Raw genomic sequence first — 10,653 nt, 5'->3', positions numbered from 1 at the left:
GTGACATATGTGATCGTGGTATTCTTATCTGCTATAATGAAGTCGATTTCATTATTTGTTTCTCCATTTGGGCTTCTCCAAGTCCACTTTCTTCCTGTTCTTCTGTGGAAGAATGTGTTCATTATTCTAATGTTAAACATTTTAGCAAAATTAACCTGCATTTTTCCTCTTTCATTCCTTTCTCCCACTCCAAATTTTCCCATACATGCATCTCCATTTTTCGACTTTCCAACTTTTGCATTGAAGTCTCCCATGAGTATAGTATATGTTATTTCCTCTTCGTCCATAATATGGGAGATGTCATCATAGAATGTTTCTATTTCTTCATATATATATATACAGTATATATATATATATATATATATATATATATATATATATATATATATATATATATATATATATATATATATATATATATATATATATATATATATATATATATATATATATATATATATATATATATATATATATATATATATATATATATATATTTATAGATAGATAGATACATAGGCGAATATAGACAGACAGGTATATATAAACATATGAGTGTAAAAATATATATATATATATATATATATATATATATATATATATATATATACAGTATATAGATATTTTTGCGTTTTCGTACACTGAAGAACGAGGGTTTGCGCCCCGCCAGGGTAATGAACTTTGGGAGCGTTCTTCAGGTCACGTACTGCAAGGGGTGCTGTGGTTGAACCAGTGTCGCTTACTATAAAGTATGCTTGCACCTAGTCGGCTTGCGTGGGCCGATTACACTTGGTTCACAGACTACACACACATCCAAAGCCACTCCAACACTACAATTACACTTACAAGCACTTCTTACCCTACATACAATCTCTACTAGACTGCGTAAGCCACTTGGTAGAGATACATTGGCTGTATCGTCTCCATTTCGGTCGGGATAGGCCTGTCCTGCAGTGGACACACAAACGGCTGATGAGATGTTATACTGTATATATATATATATATATATATATATATATATGTGTGTGTGTGTGTGTGTGTGTGTGTGTGTGTGTGTGTGTGTGAATTTGTGCAGTTCATGATCTAGATAAATTTGCTGCTCTGCTCTTGTTCGTGTAAATTATAAGTTTCCTAAACGTATTGGGACATTTAGTTTGCTACCTCCCGATATTTAGAAGACAAGGTGACAACAAGCGACGTTTATAATTATGAAGCATCAGTGAACTAACACTCAAGCCACTTAACAGTGAGAAGCCTTTTAATGACCATAAAATATCAGTTCAAGCAATTTCAGGAACTAACTGGATTTGATTAACTGATTTGCCGGGACTGGACGTGTCACACTCCTTAACGTTAGTTCTCCCTGTGCCAGCAAGCTAGAGTAACAAAATGTGTTATCTGTGTATGTGTTGTAAGGTTAGTGTTGAAGGAAACAAAGAAATAGATGTTTGCAGTGCATTGTGGAGTGTTAATTGGGAACGGAAAAGTAATGAGGTGTTAAAATGCAAAACAGTGGGACAAAAATACCAAGAAAGGAATGTCACATACAAAAAAAAATAAAAAAAACATTTGGTTTTAACCTGCCCCGTCCCGACCACTTTTTCACCACTGGTACCCCCCAATCCCGACTATTTTTGGACCCAAATTTTTTTTTGCTAAAACTTTCACTTTTGGTCAGAAACAATGGTCAATCACCAAGAAAGTGTTCACCGGGGTCCATAAGTGGCCTAAACAGGTATACCTTCGTTACACCTGATACAGTGTTCTGTGGAGGTGGTCTGAGGTTCTTATGTTTTCTATGGTATTATAAGTCTGGGAAACCAATGAAAGTAAGTAGATATGTATTTATTACAAACATAAAAACATGTGATAAAGAGTAAACTGGATTTTATACAAAAATAGAGGTGAAATAAGCATTGTACCAACGTGCGAACCGAGCGAAATCGGCCAAACTGTTCAATATGAATCGCTAACATTGCTGAATCATGATACATATCATTTTTTCTACTTACATAATACATCTCCAATAACATTATACCATTTTACATTTTATTGAACTGTTTTTACGTATTCACAGGCCTTTCGATAACATTTAGCGTAATGTTAGCGCTTATTTACGTAGTGAGTGAACTCGCTGTGACTGTTGTTTCAACTCATATTGTGTTTTTTCAACTTTCATAATACTTTCCTAATAACATTATACACTTTTCCACTTTTGAGAACTGTTTTGAGATAGTTTCAGGCCTTACGTAAATATTTAGCATAATAATAGCGCATAATAACACAGAGGGTGAAGTCGCTATGACTATTATTTCAACTTACAACCTATTTTTGTACTTATATAATACTTCTCCACTAACATTACACATGTTTCCACTTGATATAATTGCTATCACATAATTGGAACCTTACTATTCTACTGAGCGTCATATTATCGCATATTTACACAGTGAGTGTTATCGCGATATCATTTGTTTCATCTTACACTAGTATTCAACTTATAAATTACTTTCCTACTAACATTACACCCGTTTCCACTTTATATTCTTGCTATCATATATTTACTGACCAGAGTGTTATACTGAGCGTCATATTTTCGCAGATTTACACAGTGGGTGTAGTTTTGATATCACTTCTTTCAACTTACACTATTTCTCAACTAATACATTACTTTCCTGCAAACATTACACCCGTTTCAACTTTATATAAGACTTAGCACCTACTGACTGGCCTTACCATTATACTGAGCGCCATATCGCCATCCCACACAGTTTCAGTAGTGTAGGAAGTTATGATACTTCTGAAACATGGCTGAAGGCACAACGCAACATTGCACTCTACACACTCATACCTTGTGTATTTTCTCTGAGTGGCTGGTCTGACTGTCGAGTGCTTGCATACACGGCAGCGGCGCTGAGGTTTACGACGGTTTGGTTGGGAAGGGATTGTGCTAGGATAGTGGCGTCCTGTGAGGCGTAGGGGAGTCTGGGCAGCCATGGGGGTGCGGGTGTGGTGTGTGGGTCTGTCCTGGGCATGCCTGGCGATTATTTCACGTGCCAGCTCCCTCACAAACACCTCAAAGGTCTCTGATACTCCCGTTGTCATGGCGCGCAGGTAGTGTGCGTTCAGGACCGTGATGTCGAGCAAGTGGAAAAAGAGTTTTTTGTACCACGTCATCGTGGTCCTGGCACAGTCAACACTGGAAATCATAGAGTCTGACTGATCCACTTGCCTCATGTTCAGATTATATTCCAGTACAGACTCGGGTTTCCAGACGTTGCGCCTCCTCTCGCTACGGTGATCAACGGAGTCTATGCGGTGCATCAGGGGGCTGTGTACAGTTGATAGGAGGCAAACTTCCCTGTTGTGGTTCCACAGGGTGGCAAGGATGTTATTTGCCTGGAAGAATACCACCTCGTTCTTGTCAAGTTTCCTCCCTATCTTGTTCATATGGCGACGGTTTCTCTTGACTGTACCACAAACTCCGGTGTCGTGTTGGTAGAGGAACCTAGCGAGAAGAGGGCTAGTGTACCAGTTGTCCAGGTACAACACATGACCACGATGAAGGTACTCCTCTATCATTGTCTTCACCACGGCCCCTGAGAGTCCTATACTACGATCTTCTGTTATATCTGTCTGTGCGCCCATGTACAAGACTATATCTTGCACATAATCAGTCTTACAGTCACAAATAACAAAAATCTTGAACCCGAAACGTTGTCTCTTGCTGGGTATGTACTGGCGAAAGGAAATATTGCCTCTCCACAACACAAGACTCTCATCTATGATGAGGTCTCTGTAAGGATAAAATGAGGAGCGGAACATTTCCCGTAAATGATCAAATACAAGCCTAATTCTCCTCATTTTATCAGTGTTATTAGCATTAGCTGGATCTTCTGCATCAAAAAAGTGGAGGCGGCCGAGAATCTGCTGAAATCTATTACGACTCATCACCTTTCCAAAGAAAGGTGTGATGGTCATTGGGTCAGTGGTCCAGTATGCAGGTATTTGATTTTTTCTTACAACACCCATCAAGAGAACCAGGGCAAAAAATAAGAATATCTCAGAAATTGTCAGAGGATAGTCATATTGCTGGGAATGCCTGCTCGTTGTTCCCAAACGTTCACTTTCACGGCGCTGTGTTCGTGAAAATAGGTTTGTCTGTTCCACTATGCGCCCCACAAACGCCTCCCCAAAGAACAGGTGGAAGAAATCCACCCTAGTGGAACCCGCATGCACACCTGGAGCCGTGCAACCAGACCACCACTCCTCAGTGAAAGGGTGAATGATGGGAGTAAAATTACTCCCATCTTCCCAGTTCCACGAGACACCACCGTCTCCAGCCTCGTCCCCATCGTCGCCTTCATTAGGGTGGGGAGGTGAGGGTGGTGGGGGAGGTTGGGGAGGTGGAGAGTGGCGCCTTTCATCACTCGCACTTCTCTTCCCTCTCCCTTTTCCTTTACCCTTTCCCTTCCCTTTCCTTCCTTTCCCCACATCCTGGGGCTGTGGGGAGGAAGTTTGGGAATATTGTGGGGCGAAAGACGTGCTGGGGAGTGGCTCCACCTCCTCTCCCCTAGGCCTACGTGCACCACGTGAACGTGCTGCCTCCCTCACACCACTTTCCCTTTCACCCCGCACTCCCGCCACACCACTTTCCCTTTCACCCCGCACTCCTGCCACACCACTTTCCCTTTCACCCCGCACTCCCACCACACCACTTTCGCCTTCCCCAGACAAAACACTAGGACCATACCTTATTTGCCTTCTCGCCCCACCTTCTGATCCTCGGGGTGAGATTTTTTCCTTCCCCAGCCACGAGGCAACATCACTTCCTAAGCTGCCATCATCGACATCATCCTCATCCTCGTCCTCATCAGAATCTCTCTCTAGGGGATGGAGAGAGGTCCGTGCAGGTGGTTTGGGTGCAGGCTGGCCTTCCCTTGCCTTACGATATGTGACATACCGCTTTTTCCGGGGCGAAGGGACCTCCTCATCACTGCTTGTATTTCCTCCTCAGGCTGCACATAATCTCGATCCACCACATCATCATCAAGTGGAGAATCACTATCTCCAGTGAAAGCATCCAGGGCGGATTGTATTTCGTCGTCTGAGAGACCTTTACACGCCATGTCTGACCTGGGTCACTGCTAACAGGTGAGTGACCGAGACAAGGGCGAGCACAGGTCACGCGGGGTCTGGGACGCTGCCCGCCTGGCAGCAGATAGGGGAGGCTTGGGTAGGTGGGCGAATCGAAAATCTCGCACGAATTTTGAAAATTGTGGAAATTATGAACCTTGTAATTGCAGGATGTTAAAGTACGTCGACGGGATTGGCAGTGACAAAACGTGAGGACGTGGAAGAACGTCGACGGGATGCCGCGGGTTAAAAGAGGTAATGACTGAGACGTTGTTTGTTGTGTACAAATTTATCCCTGAATTTCATACTGAAATTAACCAGGGAGGAGAAAACATACAAAACAGTTTCAAATTCATTATGAAAACGTTCTGTTTTCATAATGAATTTGACACTGCAAGGCAGTATCGTTGCATCAAAAGGGGTGAGATGTACAGAGAGAAAGCCAAGACAAGAAACAACCTCGTGAGATGTTTTATGCTACTAGGTAATCACACTGGTGTTCACGAAGTGCGGATGATGTTAAAATGTATGTTTGTGTGTTAGAAGGAGAGAGAGAGAGAGAGAGAGAGAGAGAGAGAGAGATGTTATTATTAGGTCCTAATTTCTGTGTGTCTGTGCATACTTTAAGTTTGTTCGGGATAGTCATGAGCACACTGTTCCTGCCACATGAATATTGTCTCTTTTGTTTATGTGTAACCAAATGTTTCTCTGCGTTAGCACTTCGTTGTGTATTCTTGTGTGCGTGTAAGAACTTTTGCCTATTCAGGTAGCGGTCTTTGTGTGTGCTTGTAGCAGTTCTTGTGTGTTAGTAAAGACCCTGGTGTATGCACAATAGTGTGTGTGCATGTTTCTGTGCGTGGATGCACTCGTATGTAGTGTGTCTGCGTGCGTGCGTGTGTGTGTGTGTGTGTGTGTGTGTGTGTGCATGTGTGTGTGTGTGTGTGTGTGTGTGTGTGTGTGTGTGTGTGTGTGTGTGTGTGTGTGTGTGTGTGTGTGTGTGTGTGTGTGTGTGTAAGTTTGTGCATGTGTTGAATGGGTATGCGTTTCTAAGTATTATACATTGTACCTGTACATATAGATCCATCTTTCCTTGTACATACTGAGATATGTGGATGTACAAATGCAGGCAAATATATCCCTTCTTTTCGTCGAACATGTTAGAGAATGTTATAGTCCAGGCTAGAAATCGTTAGACCTTGTCTTTTAACATACAGTAGTTTTCATGATTGTTTCTAGGCTACTTTTTGTGCTGAATCCAAATATGACGAGTTCCAGACTTAAAACTTTAAGCTTTTTTGTAAAAACGCAAAAAGCCAAAATTACTGCCAGGAATCGTATGAAACGCCTAAAATGAATCTAAAAGGTTATTATTGACGTAAATTATGTTATATTTTATATTTTTGTTGACAAAACAATCAGATAATATTACTAGAAATATGTCAATAATGATTTATCCACACATGAAAAAAGTACACAAAGACTTTATATTGTAATGTTATCATATGACGGGTTATGAATGATCATTTCTAGAACCCAATTCGAGAATTAATTCTGACAAAATATAATGTTTATAATAATATATTCACACAATATTTATTCAGACTCATCGCCACTGTCATCACTGCTGTCCACGTTCAGTTTGAACGGGTTTTGACAGCTTGCTTGCTCCCTGCATTTGCAGAAGTTTGAGCACGGAAGTGTAATTTTTGTGCATGGACAGTGTGTAGTTTTGCAACCACTTTTGCAGCCACAGTTGGCGAGATTAAGCACTTCATATGGTGCAGCTAACTGTCCAGGCAGAGCATACTTTGGTCGCAATTCTTGTCCATTCATTTCCCAGCCATGCTGCAGAGGGTCCAAGTTGGACGGCAAAACCATGCCTGCTGATTTCCACAAAGCTGTTTGGAAATGGGCTCGCTCACAGTGTAGCTTAAATGCACCTTGAATAGGTGGAAGGCTGCTCAACTTTGGTGGTACATGTTGTTTAGCAAGTATTCCCCTGAAAATATCAGCACGCATGTGGCCTAGTGATATCTCTGGCTCCTGCCCATATAACATGGCTACAAATTTCATACAAGAGCTAGTGACGTCATCTGGTGATACTGCAACATCACCTAGAAGAAGCAAACCAGTGAACTTTTCATGTGTATTGAACACAGTTACCTTGCCAATACCAGCAAATGAAGAGACTGCATCACATCCAGTTAGGGCATGAGCTCCAAGAAGGTTACGGATGACTGCATCATGCTTATTGACCACCTCATTGACACTGATGACAATGTGCTTTCCAGAACATGACTCCATGGTTACCTCCACTGTAGTTGGCAAGCCGTCGGTTCGTGCATGCAGGTGATGTGCAAGGATAAGAACATCAGTGTCATCAGATACAACCCGAATTGGTAAAAAGCCTGCAGAAGCTTCGTGAATCATATGATATGCCATGATGGCATCTGCATCCTCATGTGTTACTGCTGTCTGCTGTGGACCAACCCCAACTTCTATTGGATGTGGATCAGGGCCAGTCACGATGATGCATTTTCCTTGTGGGACCTGGATGGAGCACAACTTTTTTACAGTCATATGGATGACCTGTTCTTTGTTTGCACTTACATTCAACACGGTGGCCTGTTTGGGTAAAGGCAATTCTTCTGTCAGCTTGAATACATGACTCAATCCTTTCTGTCGTGAGGTTCGACAGCATGACTTTGTACTCAGCTTACAGTATCTGTCAAACATCACATACAGCTCTTCTCAATAGGGTGGAGTCAAAGGCTTTTCGTCTCATTAACTCTCCTCCTCTTACTGACTCCCTTCAACCTCTGTCTCTTTGCCGCACTGTTGCATCTTTATCTCTTTTCTATCGCTACTTTAATGGTCACTGCTCCTCTGAACTGTCTGCTTGCATTCCTCCACCTCTACGACGGGTGCGTAGCACCCATCTGGCAGCAAACTCTCATCCTTTTTCTGTCCAACTCTCTAATGCAAGAGTTAACCGTTACTCCCAGTCTTTCATTTATGCAACAGGTCAGCTCTGGAACTGTCTCCCTCTGTCTGTATTTCCTGCTGCCTATGATCTCCAGTCTTTCAAAAGCAGTGTGTCCAGGTATCTCAAAATGATCGGATCTTGAATTTGGCTCTATATTGTATTTTATTTTTCTCATGGAGGGAACTGTTACTGCGGGCTCATGGCCTTTGGTTCCTTCTTCCTCGCATAAAAAAAAAAAAAAAAACATGAAGGACTGATGCTGTCTCAGTATACCGCATGATTCTGGACACTGCAGTGCTGATGAACGTTGAAAGCTTTGCAGTCAATGCTGGCCAAGGAATTGTCCATAACAAAGGATAGCCATCTAGGATTATCACCATTGGATGTTGACAGTGCCTAGTGCACATACCATCTGAAGTTTATTCTTGAGTACAGACTTGCTGCTTCTCCTCATTTCACCATTCTCCTTAAAGAGAGAAGTTGGGAGTCGAGCCAGTTCATGAAAGAATAGCCTCTCTATGGAAATGGTCTCTGCTGCTGATGCCATTATCAGCTTGAGATGACTCGTACACTGCATCCATCCTCAGTGTTATCTACAACATGAAGTTGATTTGCTACTTTACCCGAAACACCAAGATTGATACCACACCAGGAGAGGACAAAACAATTAGTTCAGGATGCAGTTTCTTGCTGACAGTCTTTAAGAGGGATAGTCTTGAGTGCTGTGTTTCCCCTAGTTCAATATACAAATTACACAGATCAATACTATTCCAAATGCGTTCTTTCTTTGTGAAGTTTGTTTGACCAAATTGTCTAGTACACTGTCACCTGCATTAGAAGTGGACTCCGTTGGACTGTTGGTGAAAAACTTAGCAAGACAGTCTTTGTGGTAACGGGCGTCTGCTGCATGCAGATCGATCAAAGCACAGTTAACTCTGAATGTCACATCTTTTGCCCAGGCATCATTGCTTTCACTTGCTCGCCTTAGCATGGCTTCTTTTGATATGATCTTTCCAACATCATCAGTTCTCCAAACATATGCTTCTCTCCAGCTCCTTGGATTCTTTGCGGGGCGTTCCACTGAGCATTTCTGACCACAATACAAACAGTCTTCAAGGATGTAAAATGCATGACTTCCTCTCAGTCTTTTTCTACTTGTGTGACCAACCGGCTACAATTTACACTTTTTTAGAAACCGCTCTATATGATGCCTTGAGCATTAAGTGCTGATGCAATTCTTTTGAAAGGTGAATTGTGTAACACCTTCTGCAAGACTTTCACTCAAACCATCACCATGTTGACGACTCGCATCTTGCAGAATCTGGATGCTTGAAGACTGGATAAGCTTTGGCTTCTTGCTACCCCATATTATGCAATCCATCACTGCAAGAAAGACAAAGACAAATATTTACCAGCCTTATAACCAGAATTCAGTTTTGAATACAACTATAAATTATAGCGTATCTATTTCTTCAATAATATACAATAATGACTTATTTTGTAATAAGTAATTAATGAAGTGTAAAAGTAAATATATTTTACAGAACTCCATACAAATTTGTCAATCTTGGCAGAGTTCTTGTTCTAGATAGGTATAAAAGGAAATATCCAGTGCCTTTTACCATGATTTTATTTACCTGCTTTAAAGAGATGTCTACAAAAACGCTCAACTTTTATCGTTTAGCACTCATCACATTTGAAATCAGCAGGTCGAAATTGTCTAAAACCAGTTAAAAAAAAAAAATTATGTCCAAGTGCAAGGTTCACTCAAAAATCGTACTTTCTAGCCCGGACTGTTATGCAATACTGTGATAATTTTGTAGAGTTTTGAAAATCGCATCACTGGGATTTAAAAGATTTGCGCGCGCTCGCGCAGGCGTGTGTATGTGTGTGTGTGTGTGATTTAAACGCTTCCATATTATTTTTTGGTTGCCAGGATAGACCCCCATCTTCAGCTATCACGTCTAAGAGTGTTTTTAAGTCACTGACTTTACGTGAAGCGCTTACAGTGTTGTTAGTTGTGAGTGGAGTAAAAGTCATGTCCATAATCAAAGAATTTCATAGATTTTCAATATGTATCCTTTAAGGGAGTAATGAAAAGGAGTTCACACAAAATTTACAGCTACACACACACACACACACACACACACACACACACACACACACACACACACACACACACACACACACACACACACACACATATGGCCACAGGTCCTCCAATCACATGGGTTGACTCGCAAATCATGGCTCTCAAAATTACCCTTGATCTGAACCGAGTGCCTAATTGATAACTACCTTGTTGCCCTACTAATTGCTTTTCTCATTCTTTTAATTGGTCTGGGCCTGTGCGATTCTGCTGGATGATTTTCTTACTCTGGTTCATGGACCACTGGGTCACTGTCTCCTCGTTCTGGGTTACCTTAATTTTGGGTTTATATAAATTAGGTTATCAACTTGTTATTTGTTCCCCCATTTTCATTAAGTGTTTTTTGTGTCTGTCGGATATGTGTTGCCTTTATGCCGGAAGC

At 41.5% G+C, this 10,653-nt stretch overlaps 1 pseudogene; it reads right to left on the bottom strand.

Moving 5' to 3' along the window:
- Positions 1-6,729: 6,729 nt before the first annotated feature.
- On the bottom strand, positions 6,730-8,669 carry LOC145410085 (uncharacterized; annotated as a pseudogene).
- Between the last annotated feature and the right edge of the window lie 1,984 nt (positions 8,670-10,653).

This window comes from Coenobita brevimanus, chromosome 84, assembly GCF_032717465.1.
Source record: "Coenobita brevimanus isolate Jiangsu-jjx chromosome 84, ASM3271746v2, whole genome shotgun sequence".
Classification (NCBI taxonomy): Eukaryota; Metazoa; Arthropoda; class Malacostraca; order Decapoda; family Coenobitidae; genus Coenobita; species Coenobita brevimanus.
The sequence above is the reverse complement of the archived record's forward strand: the minus strand, read 5'-3'. Positions and strand labels throughout refer to the sequence as shown.